The sequence below is a fragment of the Lactuca sativa genome, chromosome 5, assembly GCF_002870075.4.
Source record: "Lactuca sativa cultivar Salinas chromosome 5, Lsat_Salinas_v11, whole genome shotgun sequence".
Classification (NCBI taxonomy): Eukaryota; Viridiplantae; Streptophyta; class Magnoliopsida; order Asterales; family Asteraceae; genus Lactuca; species Lactuca sativa.
In genome coordinates, this window is record NC_056627.2 from 241,695,387 (window position 1) to 241,717,843 (window position 22,457).

The window sequence follows — 22,457 nt, forward strand, 5'->3', positions numbered from 1 at the left end:
CGTTTGACTTCTCGATCCATAATTTCCACAGGTTCTTCCATGAAGTTGAGGCTCTCGTTGATCTCGATCTCGTTGGGTGGAATTACGAGAGTCTCGTCGGATAGGCACTTTTTCAAGTTCAAGACGTGGAAGGTATGATGTATGTTACTGAGCTCGTGGGGTAGGTTGAGTTTGTAAGCTACGGGGCCGATTCTAGCGAGAATCTCGAAAGGCCCTATGTATCTTGGATTCAGCTTTCCACGCTTTCCAAAGCGTATCGTGCCTTTCCAGGGTGAGACTTTCAGTAGGACTCGGTCTCCCACTTGGAACTCCAAGGGTTTTCTCCGTTTGTCTGCGTAGCTTTTCTGTCGATCTCTAGCGGCTTTCAATCGTTCACGAATTTGTACAATCTTCTCGGTCGTTTCTCGAATGATCTCCGGACCCGTGAGAGCGCTGTCAGGAACTCGTCCTTTAGCTAACTGAGTGTCACCCACCTCAGCCCAGCACAGAGGGGATCTGCACTTTTGGCCGTAGAGGGCTTCAAATGGAGCTGCCTTGATGCTCGTGTGATAATTTGTTGGGTCAAAAATATGGTTTATACTTTACTTTTCTAGGCAATTATTTTTATATAATATTATATTAATTTATGGTCTAGTTTACGGCGGAGTTTACGGCCGTAAACACCTTACGGCCGTAAACTCATTTACGGCCCATTTGTTTCCGGCCCATATCCAACATGTATAAATAGAGGTGTTAGGGTGAGGAGTAGAGATTGATAAACCCTAAGGAGTTTACGACCATAGAGGAGAGAAACGGGAGCTTTATGTGTGTGTGAATCTCTTGTATCCGGATTTTAATTCATATCATTAATACAATCGAGATTCATCTTTTTCTTTTTCTCATTCTCTTTTATTTTATCTTACATCATCCGCTTGGTTGGGATTCCGCACCATCAAACGGATTTGACTGATACACGGGCAGATTAGGGACTTACAATTGGTATCAGAGCCAAGTTGTATCAGTCAAAAGGTTTTACAATTCGTTTGGAATCTGAATATTCTGTGTTTACGGTCCAAGCTTACGGTCGTAAACACCGAGTTCTTGGGCCGTAAACTCTATTTGGGGCATTATTTGATCTTATTTTCAAAATATTTTTGCGTTTTTGGATAGATCTCGCAAAAATAAGGGGGGTTTCTTCTTTGTGATTTTCATAAAAATGGGTTTTCGATTGAGTTTTGGAGCTTCAAAGTCGAAAAATCGCTGAAACTGCTTGGAGGTCCCAAGGCTCGAACCTGCGTCTTCCAGTTCAGCAACACGGCGATTTACCAACTCCACCAACAACAACCTTGTTCCTTTCCTCCAAAGTTTTAAATATAACCCGTCATTTTCGGTTCCAATTTCACCTTTTCCACACTTTTAACCCCAAAACTAAATTCCTTTTAATTTTAATTCAAAACTCTTTTTTCATCCAAAATTAAAATTAATAATAATAATAATAATAATATAATTAAAAAAAATTATTTTTTAAACTTTTATTTTTGATTTTTGATTTTTTTATTTAAAATTTTGATTTTGTCTTTCAAGTTTGACCTTTAATTTTAAACCTTGACTTTTTCGTTTAACCTTTAAAATTTCAAATTTAACTTTTCGGTTTGACTTTTAAGATTGACTTTTCAAGTTTGACTTTTGAGTTTAATTTTTAAAATTTGACTTTTAAGGTTGACTTTAAAAAAATAAATAAAAAAATAAATAAAAAGGGGCATTTTAAATTTGACGTTTAATTTTTATTTTAGCTTCTAGTTTTTTTTATTATTGATTTTAAGGTCTACGAGGGAGTTGAAAACATGAAAGAAAGTCGTCAGGATATGTTAAGACAAAATTTCAACTTCTTCGATTATGTCCTTGGAAAAACGCTCGAAACTCAGTTGCAGCGGTTTACTACACTCACTACTGAGATGAATATAGCCGGGATCTTTTTGACTAAGTCCGAGATAAACAAAAAGGTATTGAATTCACTTCCAAAATCGTGGGATATGAATGTAGCCATCATCAAGAAGACAAAAGATCTCAATCATCTTAGTCTTGCTGATGTTATTCAAGAACTTGATGCTTTGAAGTGTAGAGAAACAATGAGTTCAGCAAACCTTCCGGTCAATGAAGTGTCGTGTTCTCATTCATGTGAAGTTTCATGTTCTCAATCATGTGAAGATACGATTAAATTTCTTCGGGAACAAATTGATTTATTAAAAGGGGAAGTTGAGGACCTGAGATATAAAGGATATCAACTCAGGAAAGGACAGAAACCCCTGAAGGCTGAGTTAGAAGCTGAAACCAAGGACTTTAGGAAACTTCAGGAAGACTACAGTAACAAATGTGAAAACTATGATTATGTAGTCAAACAAAATGCTGAGCTAGTGGCTGAAGTTGAATCTTTGAAAGGAAAGTTTGAAACTGCCAAACTTGATGTTAGAAAATATGATTTCTCAAGTGAGGTGGTTGCAAATATGATAGACCAAAGCATGCAGTTTAAAAGGAATCAACACAAGGGTCTAGGGTATGATAGTGTACCTCCTCCTTACAATCATAACTACACATCCATCCCTATGAAACAAGAAGAAATTGACAGGGAGGCACATCTTAAATACGGAAAACCAGATGGATTTGTGTCAGGGGGAGTTATTATTTTGAAGATACTAATGTTGCTACTTCATGTGCAGGTAAAGTAGCAGAAGATGAGAACAAGGAGAACACTATTGAACAAACAAATGTCTCTTTGAGCTCTGAGTCTGTTGCTTCGAACTCAATTGCTTCTGATAAACCTGTCGTTGAGAAATATAGGCCTCCAATTCCAGCGCAACAAAGCGTCTGTTGTAAGCGTGCATCTTGGAACAACAAGAGACAAGGCAAGGATATGCCACCAGGGGCAGGAAGAGACAACTCCCCAGTGAAGAAAAGGACATGTTTTCACTGTGGAACACCTAGACACATTGCCAGAAATTGTTCTAATCGCGCGTATGTTCTCTACTACGCACAAGGATGGAAAAACGCGCCAAGTGGGAGATACTTTAAAAGAAATCCTTCCGGTTCACGTTCAGACAATGTTGACTGGAATGAGCAGAAGGCCAAGAATCTAAATCCCAAGGGCAAGAAGGGAATGCCAGCCAAGAAGCCCAACTCAAGAGGTGCTCATGTGAAGCCAAGACCAGTCAAGTCAAAGTCATCTAGAAGATCGGCTTCAAGTTCTAAATCAAGTATTGAGCCACCCATCGGATCGAAAAAGAAATGGGTTAAACCCAACTACAAATGGGTTCCGAAGGCTCAAACTCCCAAAATTCCTAATGCTTCTAACGTTTCTACATCTTCTGTTTGTGATAAGCAGGATATGTTATGGGAGAGAGTATCATGCGTTGATGACAAAGGTCGACCCAGTTTCAAAATGGACTGGGTTCCAAAGACTAACTGATCCTGCTCTGTGTTGGAGCAGCCATGGAGGCATATCATCATACTTCGGTTTGTTGGTAGTGGTTGTTCCAGGGACATGATAGGAGACATCTCTCAACTGTACAACACTCAGAACATTGTTTGGGAGAATGTGTCCTCTGCGGGAAGGGAAGAAAAGAAGGGATCACGTGGGGTTAGTGCGTAATGATATGAAGAATTTTCGGATCTGTTCTGAGATTATGCGTGCTATTCTCAGACCTTCTGGATGCAGATTCAATCGGTGAATTATGGTTTGCGTTTTCTTCTCTATACTCCAAAGTTTTTCTTAACCTGATTCGCTTTAAAGACTAATTTTTGTTTTAGGATAGTTTAAATTTGCACATTTACTTTCGTTTCTCTCCTATGCACAAATTTAGGGGGAGAAATAAAAACAAAACAAAAATTAGAAAATTTTCAAAAATCCAAAAACATCAGAAAATCAGAAAATAAAAAATATATTGGTTATGAAATGTGTTTGAGGGAGATGTTTTGGGAAGTGATATTATCAAGTGATAACAGGCAACTGAGTCTGCGTAACGTACCCAAAGTTAAAGGGTCTATTTTGATGCGTCGGTAGGCACGAAAAATTTTAAATGGACTTGACTAGGGAGATTTGAACTTAGGAAATTTATAGACTTGACAAATCTTGACCTAGTTAGATCCATTCAGCCTGACAATACGACGCTCGGATAGGTTGAGCAGGGAGATATATATGGGAATCTACTCGTCACATTAAATGAACCCGTACTTGGAATCGTGGCTTAACTTTTCTTTGATGTGCGGATTCTGTCCTTAATTCCGATTGGATGGGGCGACTGGTAAATTCCGATAAATTAGGTCTGTAGAAAATCGTTTTCTTTCTTTCTGTCTGTTAGTCATATGTTGTCTCCTTTGCGTGACTTATAATACGACCTGGTACACAACATATGCAACTCTATTTCTCTGCGGGATATATATATGTGTGAAATATATGTGTGAAATACTTCTTATCTGTTAGCCATATGCTGTCTCCTTTGCACGACTTCTAATCCGACCTGGTACACAGCATATGCAGCCTTCTTCTTCTCAACCCCTCTGAAGTAGTTAGCAATAGAATTCTGAATCTCTTCTCTCTCTGAATGGTTGTCTGCTCACCCGGTGTAAGGAGTACTCTGGAAGTTCTTGATGGCTGGGGCATAACTGGAAGCGGGAAACCCATTCCAGTACACTTAAAATTGAACTCATACAGATTGTCTATAGATCTCGCTGCTCAATTTAGGTGGACAACAATATCCCTGGTCGTCGTCAGATGAATGGTCCTTAAGATATAATATCTAAGAAATTAGGATCAGATATAATATCTAGGAACTTAAGTTCACCTTGTCTTGTAACAAATAGTATGTCCTAAATAAGTCACAATTTTTCGTGTTTAAGTGGACTACAATACCGACGATCGACCAGACAAAGATGTGAATATGGAAGGTACCGACAAGTGGATAAAGGCTGTCTAAAAACTTTGATCCCAAATCTCTCTTAAAGTTAGATATCAATTTTATTTTTGTTAAATTTGTCATAGTTTCTTCTAATTTAAATATTAGGGGAGAATTAAAAAATTAAAAATAATGAAAATAAAAAAAATAAAAAAAAATAAAAAAAAATAAAAAAATAAAAAAATTAAAATTCAAAAATAGTGTTATTTCTGTTTTATTTCTTGTTCAGAAAAAAAAATCCAAAAATATTTTTAAATCTGTTTTAATTTGTGTGCTAAGTTTTCTTTTAGTTTTTGTTTTGTCTTGAAAAGTGATTTCAGGTATAGATAAGACTCATGGAGTTTGTGTTGAAGATTTCTGAGCCAAAGCCTCGTCCGTGAGCATCGAAGAATTCGCATTCGAAGGAGCAAGAAATAAAGATCATTCTTTCAACATTCAATCCTTCAACCCCAGAAGCAAGGTGAAGCTGCATTTGAAGATTATGTGACGGATTGCATTGAAGCCTCCTCAATCAGTCTGCTGTTATTGTTGTACCTGCTCAAGTGATCTAGAAGATTTGTTCTCTCTGATGTTCTCTCTGAAGATTCTCAAGCTGAAAGCGCTATCTTTCAAGAATCAGTACATCAAGCATCCTCACCCAACGTGCGTTCAATGTCAAATTCTGAAGAAAAGCCCAATTGCTCAAGATGAAATCATTCATTGAAGATTCATCGAGTTCATCTTGAAGTCGTGAAGAATTTGAAGGATAATGCTGAAGCCAAGTTCCCAATGAAGATTATCAAGAAAGTCAGCTACTTTTTAGGGGGAGCTTGTTGGGTCATTAAGAAAAGAAAGCTATAAACCAAGGGGGAGATTGTTGGGTCAAAAATATGGTTTATACTTTACTTTTCTAGGCAATTATTTTTATATAATATTATATTAATTTATGGTCTAGTTTACGGTGGAGTTTACGGCCGTAAACTCATTTACGGCCCATTTGTTTCCGGCCCATATCCAACATGTATAAATAGAGTTGTTAGGGTGAGGAGTAGAGATTGATAAACCCTAAGGAGTTTACGGCCAGAGAGGAGAGAAACGGGAGCTTTATGTGTGTGTGAATCTCTTGTATCCGGATTTTAATTCATAGCATTAATACAATCGAGATTCATCTTTTTCTTCTTCTCATTCTCTTTTATTTTATCTTAGATCATCCGCTTGGTTGGGATTCCGCACCATCAAACGTATTTGACTGATACACGGGCAGATTAGGGACTTACATAATTGTTGTTGTAGGAAAAATCGACAAGGAGTAAGTGGGTATCCCAGGCCTTACCAAAGTCGAGCACACAGGCTCGCAACATATCTTTCAGGGTTTGGATAGTTCTCTCACTCTGTCCGTCGGTCTGCGGATGGTAGTCTGTACTCATGTCCAGCCTCGTCCCTAATGCGTTTTGCAGTGATTGCCAAAATCTCGAAGTGAACCTACTATCTCTATCGAAGATTATAGATATAGGGACACCATGCAGTCGTACGATTTCCTTAATGTATGTTCTTGTGAGATTCTCCATCTTATATGTCTCTTTGATGGGTAGGAAGTGCGCGTACTTGGTCAATCTGTCGACGATGACCCATATGGTATCCAGCCCACTAGTTGTCTTGGGTAGCTCAGTTATGAAATTCATAGTGATCCGCTCCCACTTCCACTTCGGTATCTCCGGTTGCTGTAGGAGACCTGATGGCTTCTTGTATTTGACCTTGACCTTGGCGCAAGTAAGGCATTTACTTACGAAGGTAGCAATCTCCGCTTTCATGTTAGGCCACCAGTATGACTTTTTAAGATCCAGATACATTTTATCTGATCCTGGGTGAACGGAATATAGGGTGTTGTGTGCTTCCTTCATGACCAAGTCTCTGAAGCCATCGTGACGCGGTGTCCAGATTCGGTCCATGAGATATAAGGATCCGTCACCCTTGATTTCCAAGTTCTTATCCATTCCTCGCATGGATTCTCCCACTACATTTTCAGGTTTCAACGCCTCGAGCTGAGCTTCCTTAATCTGTGCGGAGAGATGCGAATGGATAGTCATTGTTAACGAATTGACTCTTTGACCAGAATGTTCTTTCCGGCTTAGGGCGTCCGCTACCACATTGGCTTTACCCGGATGATAGCGAATTTCGCATTCGTAATCATTGAGTAGCTTGACCCACCATCGTTGCCTCATGTTGAGCTCCTTCTGGTTGAATATGTGTTGTAGACTTTTGTGGTCGGTGTATATCGTGATCTTCGTACAGTACAGGTAATGTCTCCAGATCTTCAGGGCGAACACAACCTCTCCTAATTCGAGGTCGTGCGAGGTGTAGTTGACCTCGTGTGTCATCAGCTATCTTGAGGCGTAGGCAATGACCTTACCTCGTTGCATCAGAACACAACCAATCCCCTGGTTTGATGCATCGTAGTATACCACAAAATCTTCTGTCCCTTGAAGGAGGGATAGTATTGGTGCAGTGCATAAGGCGCGTTTTAGGGTTTGGAATGACTTCTCCTGTTTCTCTCCCCAATCGAATGTCATGCCTTTCTGGATCAAAGCGGTAAGGGGTTTCACGATTCTAGAGAAGTTCTGAATTAATCTGTGGTAGTAGCCAGCGAGGCCTAGAAATTGATGAATTTCTGTAGGCATCTTCGGTGCTGACCAGTTCTCGATAGCTCTAATCTTGGATAGGTCCACATGGATTCCTTCCTCGCTAACCATGTGTCCTAAGAATTCGACTCTTTGGATCCAGAATTTTCACTTAGAGAACTTCGCATATAGCTTCTCTGATCATAGGGTTTCTAGGACTTGTCGTAGGTGATCACTATGCTCCTCCTTGTTTCGAGAGTAGATGAGTATGTCATCAATGATGACGATGATGAGCTGATCCAAGTAGGGACCACACACCATATTCATTAAATCCATGTATACTGCGGGCACAGTGGTCAGTCCGAACGGCATTACTACAAACTCGTAGTGTCCGTAACAAGTTTGGAAGGCTGTTTTCGGAACATCCTCCTCAAGCACTCGTAACTAGTGATACCCGAACGTAAGATCAATCTTAGAAAAGTAACTCGCCCCTTGCAGTTGGTTGAATAGGTCGTCTATACGCGGAAGAGCGTAGCGATTCTTGACCGTCAGTTTGTTGAGTTCTCTATAATCGATGCACATACGGAATGATCCGTCCTTCTTCTTTACGAACAAGACCGGTGCTCCCCAGGGTGAGAAGCTCGGTCTTATAAAGCCCTTGCTGAGCAACTCATTAAGTTGACCGGACAGTTCTTGCATCTCAGCAGGCGCAAGCCGATAGGGCGATTTAGCTACGGGGGTAGCCCCTGGGATTAGGTCGATTATGAACTCAACCTGACATTTGGGAGGTAAACCGTGGAGCTCCTCTAGAATGACGTCGGGGAAATCGCATACGATGGCGAAGTCTTTTAGATCTTTCGTTTTCTGGCTCGTGTCAACGATGTGTGCAAGGAACGCGCAATATTCCTTACGTAAGTACTTCTAGGCTTGAATACTTGAGATGATACGAAGGCTCGTACTGGGTTTGTCTCCGTAGATTAACAGGGTTTCGCTATTTGGTAGATTTAGGCAGATGGCTTTGTCGAAGCATAAGATATCAGCGTGATGGAGACTCAAGTAGTCCATCCCCACAATGACATTGAAACTCTTGATCGAAACTGGTATGAGGTCGATTTGGAATGAATGATCATCTAGCGTGAGGGTACAACCTATGTAAATTTCATTAGAGCTCTCTGTCTTTCCGTTAGCCATTTCTACGATGAATGTTTCTGTTAGTGGTTGTGGGGATTGCTTAAGTAAGTGTTTAAAGTTTTGGTTTATGAAACTTCTTTCTACACCACTATCGAATAAGACACAAGCATAAGAGTTGTTGAGAAGAAACGTAACGGTGACTACCGTGGGGTCCACTACTGCTTCATTGTGGCCAATAGCGAGTAGTCTTCTCGTCCCTCCTGTATTCCCGACCTTCGGACAGTTTTTCTTGAAATGACCTACCTCACCACAACCATAGCAGGCCTGGCTCACTCCCAAGCTGGGGACTTGAGAGATAGGTTTTGGTTGGGATCTGCAAAACCGGACAGTATGGCCCTTCCGATCGCAGTTGGTGCAGTGCAATTCACGGCAGGGGCCGTTGTGATGGAAGGGGCACTTGGGGCACTTGGGCAGGTTTGCAACATAGGTTTTTGCTGGTACAGGGGTTGTAGGAGTGGTTGCAGCATGGACAGCCACTATCTGTTGGTTTTTGAAAGAGGGTTGAGCTTTCTTGCCCTTCTTCTGATCCCAACGCTTCCTCTTGTTGTCAATTGATTTGGGTGGTGTAGTGGTAGTCGCCGTGGTTGTTGATGGGGTGGAGGGAGTTTCATGATCAATTAACCTCTGGGCCAATTCCTTGGCACTATCAAAGGTCGTAGGACGTGATGCTAACATGTTCCCTCGATACGGGGGCACTAAACCCCAGATGTACCGTTCTATCTTCTTGCTTTCAGAAGGGATCATGTTGGGGCACATAGCTCCCAGGTCGCAGAACCTGGCAGTATAAGCTACTATGTCGGTCCCCTTCATCTTGAGATTCCAAAGTTCTTCTTCGAGTTTCTGAACTTCGCCCCTAGGGCAGCACTCATTCATTAGTAGGTCCTTCAGTGTGTCCCAGCCCATGGCGTTGGCTGTTACCAAGGAGAGTCATTTCACATGGCCATTCCACCATGTCAAGGCCCTTTCAGTGAAAGTGGCAGCAGAGAACTTTATTTTGCTTTCTTCGGGGCATGAGCACATTTCGAAGACAACTTCATTCCTTTCGATCCATTGGGACAGGGCAAGGATTCCTCCGGTCCCATTGAAAAATGTTGGTTTACAGTTCATGAAATCCTTATAAGTACACCCCTGTGTACGTGTATGGATTTTGCCATGTCTGGAGTTGGTGCCCATTTCGGCTCCACTAGCATTGCCTGAATTCATTTGGGCCATGGCTGCCGTCACAGCTGTCTAAAACAATACTGGATCGAGCTGCGGAGGAGGAGGTGGTGGAGGTGGGGTTTGAGTCGCAGGTCTGCCTTTGTTCGGGCGCTTGCGAGGAGGCATCTTTTACTGAGAGTTCATAGAGATGATGACAATAGTAAGAGTCTATTGCATGTATGATAAGAGTGTTTCATGGACTAAATCAACATAGCCCAATAATCAAAGAGAGTCATAGCAACAGAGTAGGTAAATGCCAATTTTACTGGTATTAATGATGTAATATGAGTTCGGGAAAAGTGACCTAACAGTAGGTCTTACATCAAAGCATAAGGGAAAATGTTGGTAGTATGGAGGCCTAATTAGAGTACTTTCAAAGTTGGGAATGTTTACAGACAAGTGCTCCACCGAGCATAGAAAAGAAAAGGCTAGTCCTTAAACAAAAGAGGGAGATAAGTTGTGACAACCCGAAGTTTGCTCCATCCCCGTAACCCGTTTCCGTCCATAAAATTCATCTTTTTCAAATTGTTTCCATTTAAGTTTTTAAATTAAGTCATTATTTTTGAGAATTCCTTTATGACTTAATTGGTATCCAAACACGTTAGAAACTCATGAAAACATCCCAAACTATTATTTAGAAAATTTATAGTTTCGACCACGTCGGGTTATGACAACTTAATCGGGTGCGACCAAAAGCCTCGCTTAACATCAGTATCGGGTAGAATTCCACTGTGTCGCAATCTTTAACCATATATAAAGTTGAGTGAGCCTCATTTGAAGCCTTTTCCACTCTCTCTACCTAATCTCCTCAATCCAAGTTCTAGGTCACAAAATCATCAAATTCAAGCTCCAAATCGTCAAGGTAACTATCCTAGCTCATACTATAACCTCTTTGGCTTTCAAATTCGTGCTGAATCCATTAAATAGGACCATGTTCATGTGTTTACAACCCTAGAATAGTCCTAGGCTGTAAACACACATAAAATGGGTTTTGGAGCCCAAAAACCCTCCCAAATCACTTATGGAGCTTGGAAATGACTTAAGGGCTTATTTGAATGGACTAGGAACACCATAAACTCATCATTTAAGGGGTAAATATAAGTTTACGGCCCAAGCACATTCTTGGACCATAAACACCATTTCTTGGGCAGTAAACTCCTTTTTAGGTGTTAAGAAGCCCCTTAAACACCTCCTAAGCCTTGGAATAAAGTCTAGAAGCAACCATAAATGAGTTAGGAGCCTTAAACTTGATAAAAACTACCCTCTTAGGAGTTCACGGCCGCAAACCCCCCCAAGTATGGGTTCTTGGGCCGTAAACTCCTATAACTTAGTCAAATGATGCCTTAATTTCACCCTATGGCTTGAATAATGAGTTTGAATCACATGTGATTGACCTAGGACAACCAAACACCAAAGGAATGGGTATGAGGGAGCTTACGGCCGTAAACTCCTAGTTTACTCCCGTAAACTCCTAGTTTACTACCGTAAACTCCTCAAATGGTCCATGTGTTGATTTAATACCTTTCCAATGCCCTAGAACCAAACCTAGCATCACCCCCCAAATGTTATAAGGCCATTTAGCACCCTAGAACACCTCACCATGAGTTTATGGCCGTAAAATCATGGGGAGTGGATCATTAGGGATGTAAACTCGCTTAGGAGTTTACTCTTGAAGAGTAAATTTCCATATCCAAGCCATACACCTCCATAGATGCCACCCGGGTGACTCCAAACACTTCTAATGAAGTGTTTTGGCGACTAGAAGTGTATATCCTCAAATAATTAGTAGTACAAAGCCTAAGTAGATACAAATGTGTATCTTTTCATATTACATACGAACCTGACACGCATTCAAGCCCCGAACCGACGTTAGCATTCAAATCGACACATTCCGCGACTGGTGAGTTCATACCCCTACTCTTTTTCAGTGTTTTTCAAATGTTTTCAGGGGGGATACAAGCAAAAATACAAGGAAATATTGTACTCAAACTTAATATTTCAGTTCAAATGTTTATATTCTGTATGATTTTATTATTGAAAACCGTATTAACCAATAGTTCGAATTGCAAAGTTAGCTTTCAGACTAATCGTAGAATTCTTGATAAAATGTTATAAACTATGTTATATTTCATAATTTGCGAAGGATTCATACTAATCATTAATTAGGATTAATACTAATAAGATACGCCCTCAGAAAGTAACAAAACGACGAAAGTACAGTTAGGATCAGAACGACGAAAGTAACAGAACGACGAAAGTAACAGAACGAATATGAAAGTACGCCTTTGGATGACACCAAGACTTCGGAAATACAGCTAGTGTATGCCTTGAGTGTCACCAGAGTTTCGGAAATAAGTAAAAAGTACGCCTTTGGATATTGATAGAGTTTCAAAAACATACGCCTTTCGATGTCGACAGAGCTTCGGAAATACGACTAAAGTACGCCTTTGGAAGTCACCAGAACATCGAATATACAACTAATGTACGTCTCTGAGTGTCTCCAAATATTCGAAAATACAGATAAGTAAAGTAGATATTCGACATTCGAGTGTAGGATAACCAGGATATCAGAATACCTAGCTAATACGACAAATATGATAGATACTAGTACATCGCATTCCGAACCAAGAACTAACCACGACTATTAGGAAAATAAGGGTTTTTCCTGGGATAACGAACTGTTCATAACCAAACTGTAGAATAAATGAATAACTAAACTTACTAATAAGAAAATATGGGATTTTCTTGGATAACGACTTTTTTAGAAAACCAAAGGAAACTTGTCTTTTACAAAAATAAACTGCTTATGAACTCACCAGCTTTATGCTGATTTTCAAACTGCTTATATTCTCAGGTCCACATTAGACAGGTACACGACGATCTTTTGGAGAAGACAGAGCGTATAGAAGACTCGCCTTAACTTTTGTTCATATGATATATATATATATATATATATATATATATATATATATATATATATATGTATAACAGTTGTAACACTTTGATTTCTAACAATGTAAATAATTCTATGTAATGTAATGTTTTGTGTTTACTACGCTTACTATGTACATTGGTTGCGATATACATGATGTCCTCCGCCCCGAAATGTTTCCCCCATCGGTTTTGGGGTGTGACATAAGTGGACATCTTCTACTGGCGACGGGTATCCCTTGGGCGAACCCTAAGATCAGCCAATTGGCACACAACTTCTTGAAGATATCTTTCTTATGCTCTCTGACACGCCTAGAGTTCCCTAACTTCGGCTCGGGATGCAGCTAGCTGTTGCTATAGAGCCTCATTGGTCCTCCTCGTCATATCCATAGCTTCTTCCAGTTGGCGGATGCGAACAGTGTTGAGGTTAGAGTTGGCATCAACTTCCACAACTCGACCAATAGCTGCTTGACCTTGATCGACGTTCCTAGCAATCCTTCGGATCATGATGGGCAAGACTCGGTCCGCTGAACCTCCCCCGCTTATGTTGTAGAAGCTTCGGTCTCCATTGAAAGGTAAAGGTTGACCCTGCTCATCGCTCCATCGGCTCAAGGTTATTTCCCACATGGGAGTGGGACATTGGATTGCCAGAAATCCCGAACGGGGATTGGGGTTTGGAGCTATAAGGGGTAGGTTGTTGACTTCTGGCTCGGAGCTGAAGCTATCCGAAAATCCTTCTTCATGGTGATCATCCAAAGGGATCGGGTGATCATCATCTGACTCCTCATTGAGCCATCCCCCATTGCCTTGGTTTGGGTAGTACGGATCGCCGGGATGGTGGAAGCCAGCCATGCTATCTACGCAAAAATGGGGAAGGAAAGATTAATAGACGTACTAATCTAGGATACTTGTAAGATGGTCGTTATTAGTTGAACCAATACTTGCATAGTGCATACCAATTACATGTAACCGGAGCAAGATAGTCCTTCGAATAAGCGACCCTAACTCCAGATCCCCAATCAAACAAGAACAGGAAATGAAGCAAAGGTCACAAATTCTAAGTCTATAGTGCCCTAGTCGCATGTAACCGTGGTGTATCCACTTAGCAACTATTGCCCTACTAGTAACGACCCTTTTTAGTCATCACATATGTAGTTAGTAGAATGTAGAATACTCCTATAGTATTCTTGTTCTAACGTTCTTGTGGTAGTGTTGGTAAGTTTTTAGACTTGTTGCAACAACACAATCACCCTTAGGCACATGCACTCCTAGAAAAATGTAGTTGATCAGGCTACATCCACCCATATTTGACTATATGTCTCTAAGCCTAAGTGTGCTGTTCAACAATCTTAATACTTTTGTTCTGTTCTAGTATGATACCGACCCTTGTATTGGTGAATGTATTTATATAATTAATTAAATATTTTAGCATTTAAAAGTATATATTCTTGGTCAGAGTGTTTTAGTCCCGAAGTGTTTATAGTTTGTATATCTTTTATGGGTTGATATACTTGATTCAATATAAACAATGCTCTGACACCAATCTGTCACACCCCAAAACTGAGAACGGCGGAATACGTTCTGGGGTGGAGGACGTCATATACAGTATCATAACAATTGCATAATAGTAAAAACAAGCGACAACAACCATAACATTAATATAGTAATTGTAAATACAAGCGTGTTCTATACAGTTTTGATAGACACCAAAAGTATAAACAAAAATAAAAGATGGGTCTTGTATATGCTCCATCTTCTCAAAAAGGCTGCATCAGTACCTATCTATTTTTTCCCTGAGAATACAAGTTATTTTAAAAACGAGTATCAGCATAAAGTTGGTAAATTCATAAGAATTTAGTGTCGTTGCTTGTTTAAAAGTATTTACAATCATGTAATATAAAAGCTGCGATTAATGCTTGAGAATAGTGAAAATCCCTAGAAAATCCTATATTTTCCAGATTTAAGCATTTGTAAGTTTAATCCTTTGAGTGTGTTAAAGTATTTCCATTGAAACTGTTAGTTATAAAAAAAATAAGGTAATATATTTCATTCAAGTAAAGTATATGAGGAAAGATATTGCCGATTGGCTGTAGTAGTGTTGCAAACTTCAATTAGTAATATATATATATATATATATATATATATATATATATATATATATATATATATATATATATATATATATATTCACTTCGGGAAGTTAGTTTAGCCTCTAATTCTTAGTGTGTTAATTCGAGTACGAATGTAATTTCTCATGTAACCAATCTTAGTGATAGTAGAGTATCCGATGACCTTCCCGGTCATACGTAGTGTAGTGATGTTTCGTCACACCTGGGCCTAGTCGGCTTGGACTGTAGATAGCAGTCGGGATGTAATAGTGTCTGTCCTGTATAGATCTATACATGTAGTGGTTGCTTTCCCTTTGGGAATCTCTGGTTACACTGTGTTTGCATAGTAGAGTGCCGTATAGAGGGATAGTGTGTCACTTTCTGGATTAGTGTATTTCCTTGTATTATAGTATAGTAAACTTTTAGTATAGTATATAGGATGTTCTCCTTAACATGCATTAACTTGTAATAGTGGTAATTATAGTGAGTATCATAGTGATAGAGGAAATGAGCAGTAGTCTTAACTATACCTATTATAGTTAAATATGGTGTGGGATTGCATGCCTTTGATTCACAAAGGTATTGAATAAGATTAAGACATTCATATCTAACACAAACATATATGATATATAACTAAGAATTCAACGACAGTCGGACGGATAACGGTATACCCTAAGACCGCAATCAAACAAGAACAAGAAGTAAGGCGAGCTATCGGTCCTAAGTCCTTCAAGTCTTACTTATATAAATATATTGGTGTAGATATAGTTTTAAAAAGAAAAGTAGTTTAAAGAAAATTTGCAAATAGTTTAACATCAATTAAACATAGAAAATGCGTTGATAATTATTTAAAACAATTTTATTGACAAGTAGCTAAAAGTATAGAAAAATCCTTCTTGATTTCAAGTTATAAATCACATATGATTTGATACTATAACTTATTGTATTTAAGTTGTATTCCCCCCCCCCCAAAAAAAAACATTTAAAAGAGACATTAGAAAGGTTTATTAAGGGGTATGAACTCACCTGTAGCGAGTAGATCGAGTGGAAATGTCGGATGCGCGCTTGGTGTCAAGTAAAGACTTGAACACACTCTATGACCCTAGTAACATACTTAGACATATGTTTACGAGTAATTAGTGATTAAGACACTAATTAAACACATATAGACATCCTAATGCGACGAAAAACACTTTGGTTAAGGGCTAGGAGACTATTGGGTTGCATCTAAGGAGTATATGACCTCACTATGGAGTTTACTCCTCAAATACCCACCTTACTTGAGTTTACGGTTGAGGGACCCATTCCCCCAAGATTTTATCTCCGTAAACTCATGGGAGAAGTGTATTTGTGTGCCTTAAGGTCTCTAGTATCGCTAGGAAGGATTCTAAGTTAAATTCAAAGGCTTGAAGGATGTTTAGAGTTCAAAAGGGGCACTCCCTTGGAACTTGCGGTCCGAGGACCACTCCTTGGGAGTTTACGGTCATGAAGCCCATGGTTTACGGCCGTAAACTCTTGAACACCCTTATACTTTGATTTTGAGGTCCTTAGCTCACTCCTACATGTTTCTAGGTGAAGGTATAAGGCTAAATAGGGGGTTTAGGGCTTGATTTGCATAGTTTGAGGGAGTTTACGGCCTAAGAATGTTCTTGGGCCGTAAACCCTATTTCAAGCCTCCAAACTTGGTGTTTAATGTCTAAAACACTTCAAGGTTAAGTTCTAAGCTAGTCTCTAAGCCTAAGCAAGGAGTTAGGGGCATTTTGGCACCCTTTTTAAGGGTTTACGGCCTAAGAAGTTCTTGGGCCGTAAATACCTTGTTTATGCTCTTTTTGGGTGATTTTAATGCTATATGGACATGAAATAAGATTAAACACATTCTAGGGTAAGAGAACTTACAATTTGGGGTCGAAAACTTGACGATTCTTGGATGAAATCGGGTTTTTAGAGAGAGAGGGTAGAGTGAGAGAGTGGAAAGAGTGCAAATGAAGTCTAATAAATCCTTATATAGAGTGAGTTTTCTGCCCAAGAGTTTACTACCCGGAGTTTACTGCCGAGTTTACTACCCGGAGTTTACTGCCGTAAACCCCATGTTTACGGCCGTAAACTGCATCGTATGGAGGTTATGGCATGATTTTTAGTGTTAGGGCTTTAGTGGTTGTTTTCTAAGACTTGATCCTTAAGTGTGAAAGTCTCGGAATACTAAAACGGACTTTAATTTGTGCTAAAAGATGATGGAAAATGAATTTGACTTCCAAATGAAATGTTTGACTGAAGAAATTATATATATGAAATATTCAGGTTGTCACAAAAATCATATTTTTTATTAGTATTGATCAAGAATCAATTTGGAATTAATTTAGTGATTAAAAGAGACTAATTAAATTGACGAGGACTAATTATGTAAATCAGTGAGACATATCGTTTGGGCTAATGATCCATGGTTAATTTGTAATAGGCTAATCTTGTGTGAAAGTCCATGAAGTATTAGTCCATATAAGTTATGGACCATAAGCCTAAGTGTAAGAATTAGGGTTTGCTTATGGCTCTTGGAATTCTACACTATATATGTATTCCTCTAAAGCCAAAAATCATGCACTATGTGTTCCTAGAAGCCCTAGACGATTTTTGTGTTTCCAAACCTCTCTATCTCAAGTTCCTCCTCTTGTTCGTGGTTTGTTGTAAGATATTTGAGGCATCACACTTGAGGTGCTAGTCTCTTGAAAGACCAATATCTACAAGCTGCAATTAAGAGGTATTCTTCTAACTTACTTTTTTGATTCATATGTCAAATTGTATGCTAGTTGTAGGCTTCATGGTTTGGATAATTTTTTTTGCATGTATAACTAGAGAAAACTTAGATCTAAAGCTATTAGGGTTGTATGTGCACTATAGGAGTGTTATAGTACATAAATCCCAACAAAACAGTGGTATCAACAACTGATGTTTCGAAAGAGGAACAAATAACAAGAGTAGGATTACCTTGGGCTTCTTTGTTTGATACTTGTTCACCAATGTTGACATTTGCGTCGATTTGATATGGTTGCAGGGATGCCTGAAGTTTGAACCTCCTTAGAAACTGATTTGACATTCAAAACTTATGGTGGTGTGACAACAGTCTTCTTAGGAGTTGATACTTTCGGATTATCACCTTGATTAATGGTTATGTGCACATAAGATGTTTTCACAGAGCCATCAAGACCTCCAATCGCCTCGAAATTCGACTTGATTGGAGAATACCTCGTTGGTGATAGAACACCCATATTATCACCACGAATTGGTGATTCTGGTACTACTTCATCTTCTAATGAATCTTCAACCGCTTTTCTCTTCTTCTTATTAGAAATTCGTTTGGCCATATCTTATGCTTTGCGCTTTTTAGATGCAGGAGACACAAGAGTTGGAATTTCACGAATAACAACACCTTTTCGATTGATTTGTGGTTGTGAGTTATCTGAGGTACACCTTTATGAGAAAAACTGTTGGATCTCTCTAGTGAATGACGTGGCCTATGAGCCATTTTCTTTAAACGTTTCAAAACACCAGATTTCGAAGGCATAACCTCCTTGTTAGGTTTAGAAGATTCTTCAACAGTTGGCTTAGTAACTTTCTTTGAAGGTTTATCAGACTTGCCATCTTTCTTTGGAGTAACCTTTACAACTTTCTCCACTGGCTCAGGACTGGGTTTCGAAGGACTACGATTAACCTCTTTCTTGGATTCTTTTCTCTTTTTCGATGGACCACCAGTGCTCTTTGGTAATAAAACACCGGTTTCGATCGAAGGATTGATGGTCTTCAAGTATGCCACTGAAATTGAATTTGTGGGATCAACCTTTCGAAGCATCCCAGCCAGAATTGGTGCAACCATTGGAAACATATCCAGATCGTCTTCCATTGTTTTAGGATAGTGATACAAGGAAAATTTAGCTTTCTGTTCATCTGCAGGGACTGCAATGCCCTCCTTCTCATAAGCATATTTTAAGATCAGGCTCCAATAATGAGCACATGAAATCCCATTCAACAAATTTGTGTTTCCAATACTTTTGACAAACTCTTCCCATAATTGAGTTGCATAATCAACAGGTAAATCATAGTAGAAACCTTCTACCAAGGCATAGATTTCCAGTTTTGCTTTATCTAATCCAACACTTCGACCCGTCAAGTATCGAAGGTAAACACCAAATAGAAAATTCCAGATACAAGGCAAACAAGATTTCTTGAAATCACTTATCTTTGTGAGAACTGGTTGATACCCCATCTCGTTGAACATGTGAAACCATTATTTAGTCGATACCTCATAGAAAGGTTCGACATTAGGGATATTCAAGATCTGAGCAAATAGCTTCTTTGTGAGTTTAAACTTCTTGTCATTGATCATATGGAAGGTAACCACTTTGATCATTTTGCTATACACCGCAGTGTTAAACCAACAAGAGATAACCATGTCGATGGCACAAAAAAGAAGAAAACATGGCCGTTGATAGAATAGAATTTTGTAAAGCAACGATGAGTATCTAAAACTATTTAGGGTATTGAGTAACATCAGGTTGGACTCTGAAATTAGTGCTTTGAATATTCATGAGTGGTTGAGAGGTAATGTCATAAGTTGTCTAAGATGGATCAAAATTAACATGTATGGAAGCCATTATTAGGGTTTTAACAGGTTGAAGAAAACAAATTGTAGAATGGCTCTTGAATTTGGGGATATTTTTATCGCATAAAGTTGAAATAAAATCCCCAAAACCCTTTTTATACGTAAGGCCCAATTTAAATTTGAAGCGCTTAGCATTAATTGCTTGCCACGTGTAAGCATGAAAACCGGGTTTGTAGCCGTAAAGTTAGCCACGTCTGAAAAGTGATGATCACTTTTTCCTTGAAAACCGCAAAGTAACCAGAACGTCACATCAATCAGTCTGTTCGCATGTCCCAATGGGATAAGAACCGTCAGTAAACCTTCGGCATGGGGGCAAGGCTTTTTCACTTTTGGGTTGAAAAACAAAGTCATATGCTAGACTTTTTGAAATCATCAGCCTGAGTTGGTATTACCCAAAACCTCAAGGATTTCATTGTGTGTATGTGTGCCAAAGATTGAGATGAGATCAAGATAAAAGAATTTAGATCTGTGATGCCAATTAAAAATCGACATAAAGAAGAAGATCCCAGGAAAAGATCTCTTCGTTCTACATCAAGAGAGATGTCGAATAGCTTGTGTATGTTCCCATGAATTACAATCGAATACTTATAGAGAATTATAAAAAGGCTTCTTTTATAAGGCTTCGCAGGTGGCTAATAATTTCGTTACATATCATAACTCAATATAATTGTGAGAAATTGTAGACGAGATTACCTCTTTGACAAGTGTAGTCAGTGACAAGTATGGTGAGAAAATTATGTCAAGTAACAAAGAATCGAATTGATACTCAGACGACAATCATATTCCAAAAAATAAGTCCTGGATCTTGTTGGGTAAAAATGTCGTGGGTGTCAAACATTTTAGCAAGACCACACAAAATCTTCGAATGTTACACAGGGTTATGGTAGATGAGAATTGCACTTTGTGAGTCACAATACCACAAAATTTTCTTCATGTTGATTACATAATTACGTTGTTGAATTTGAATCTAAATTATTTGAGAAGTGCAAGCAGCAGCAGCAACATACTCTGCTTCTGCTGTGGAAATCAAAACACATGTTTGTTTTTTTGTTTGCCAACTCACTAGCTTCCCATCCAAAAGTTGACATCCACCACTTATGCTTTTGCGATCAAGTTGATAACCACCGAAGTCAGCATCCGAAAATGCTTGAATGAAAAATCATGTTTTCGAAGGATACCATAACCCTAACGAAATTGAGCCTTTGAGATAGTGAAAAATGTTCTTAACCTCTGTGAGATGGGGTTCTCTGGTATTCAATTGGTACCTAGCACAATTACAAACAACAAACATTATATGAAGTCTAATGGCTGTTAGATATAATAATGAGCCAACCATGCTTCGGTATAATGTGAGATCAACAACCGACTTATCCAACAAAGGACCAAGTCTTGTTCCAACTGCCATCGGCACACGCAACTTTGAACTATTCGTCACACCAAACTTGTGTAGTAGATTACGAGAGTATTTCTCTTGATTGATAAATATGCCTTCTTTGCTTTGACGAATGTTTAACCCTAGAAAATTATGTATTTTGCCCATCATGCTCATCTCAAACTAGCTTTTCATCATGTTCTCAAATTCCTTCGACATATTAGGATTAGTAGAGCCAAAAATAATATCAACATAAATTTGAAAAAGCATGAGATGATACCCAAATTTCTTCAAAAGAAAGTGGGATCAACGGATCCTTGTTTAAATTTCATAGATTTTAAGAAATTAGTAAGAGTGGCATACCAGGCTCGAGGAGCTTGTTTAAGTCCATAAACAACTTTATCTAACACATAACAATGATCAAGATATTGAGAATTAACAAAACCCGGGGGTTGCTCGACATATACCGTTTCTTCTAGCACTACATTAAGAAGGGAACACTTTACATCCATTTTATATACGTCGAAAGCATCGAGTCATTCGATTCATTCATAATTGGTTTTTGTTCAAAACACTTTTCAACTCTCTTGACATAATGATCATCAAAAGTAAGATTAAAAGTTTCTTCGATTTTCCTGGTTTGTTTGTTTAACACCCTGTATGCAACAAAATTATGAGAATATCCCTGAAATATTCCTTCGTCATCTTTTGATTGAAACTTTGAAAGATTATCCTTGAGATTCATAATGAATCATATGCAACCAAAAACATGGAAAAATTTAACATTTGGTTTCCTGTTGTTAATGATTTCATATGGGATTATATTAAAACGACAATGAATTACAGATCGATTTTGAGTGAAACATGCTGTTGAAACAGCTTCAGCCCAAAGATATTACGGAAGATTCGCATATGTAAGCATGGTTCTTACTGCTTCACAAAAAGATCTATTCCTCCTCTCGACAACACCCTTTTGTTGAGGTTTGTAAGGGGATGGAAAATTATGCAAAATTCCTTTGTCAGTTAAGAACTAATCAAGAACTTTGTTTTTGAACTCTGAGCCATTGTCACTCTTGATCTTTCGAGCCTTTTTCTTTAAAGTCACTTCTAGGTGATTGATAAACACAATCACTGCTTGAGCTGTTTTTTATTTTAATCGAAGAAAATATACCCAAGTAAACCTAGAAAAATCATCAACAATAACCAAAATGTACATCTTATTGTTGAGAGTTTCAACAGTCGAAGGACCACAAAGGTCAATATGAAGAAGTTCCAAACACTACTAGAAAAAAGGCCTTTTACAACGCTCATTGCGCGTCGTAAAACGCTCAGACGATGCGCAAATGCGTGTCAAGGAAGGCCTGTCATAAAGAGAGACGACGCGCATTTACGACGCGCGGTTACGACACGCAATGCGTATCAAGGAAGGCCCTGTCATAAAGGAAGACGACACGCATTCGCGTGTCGTAAGCTTACGAC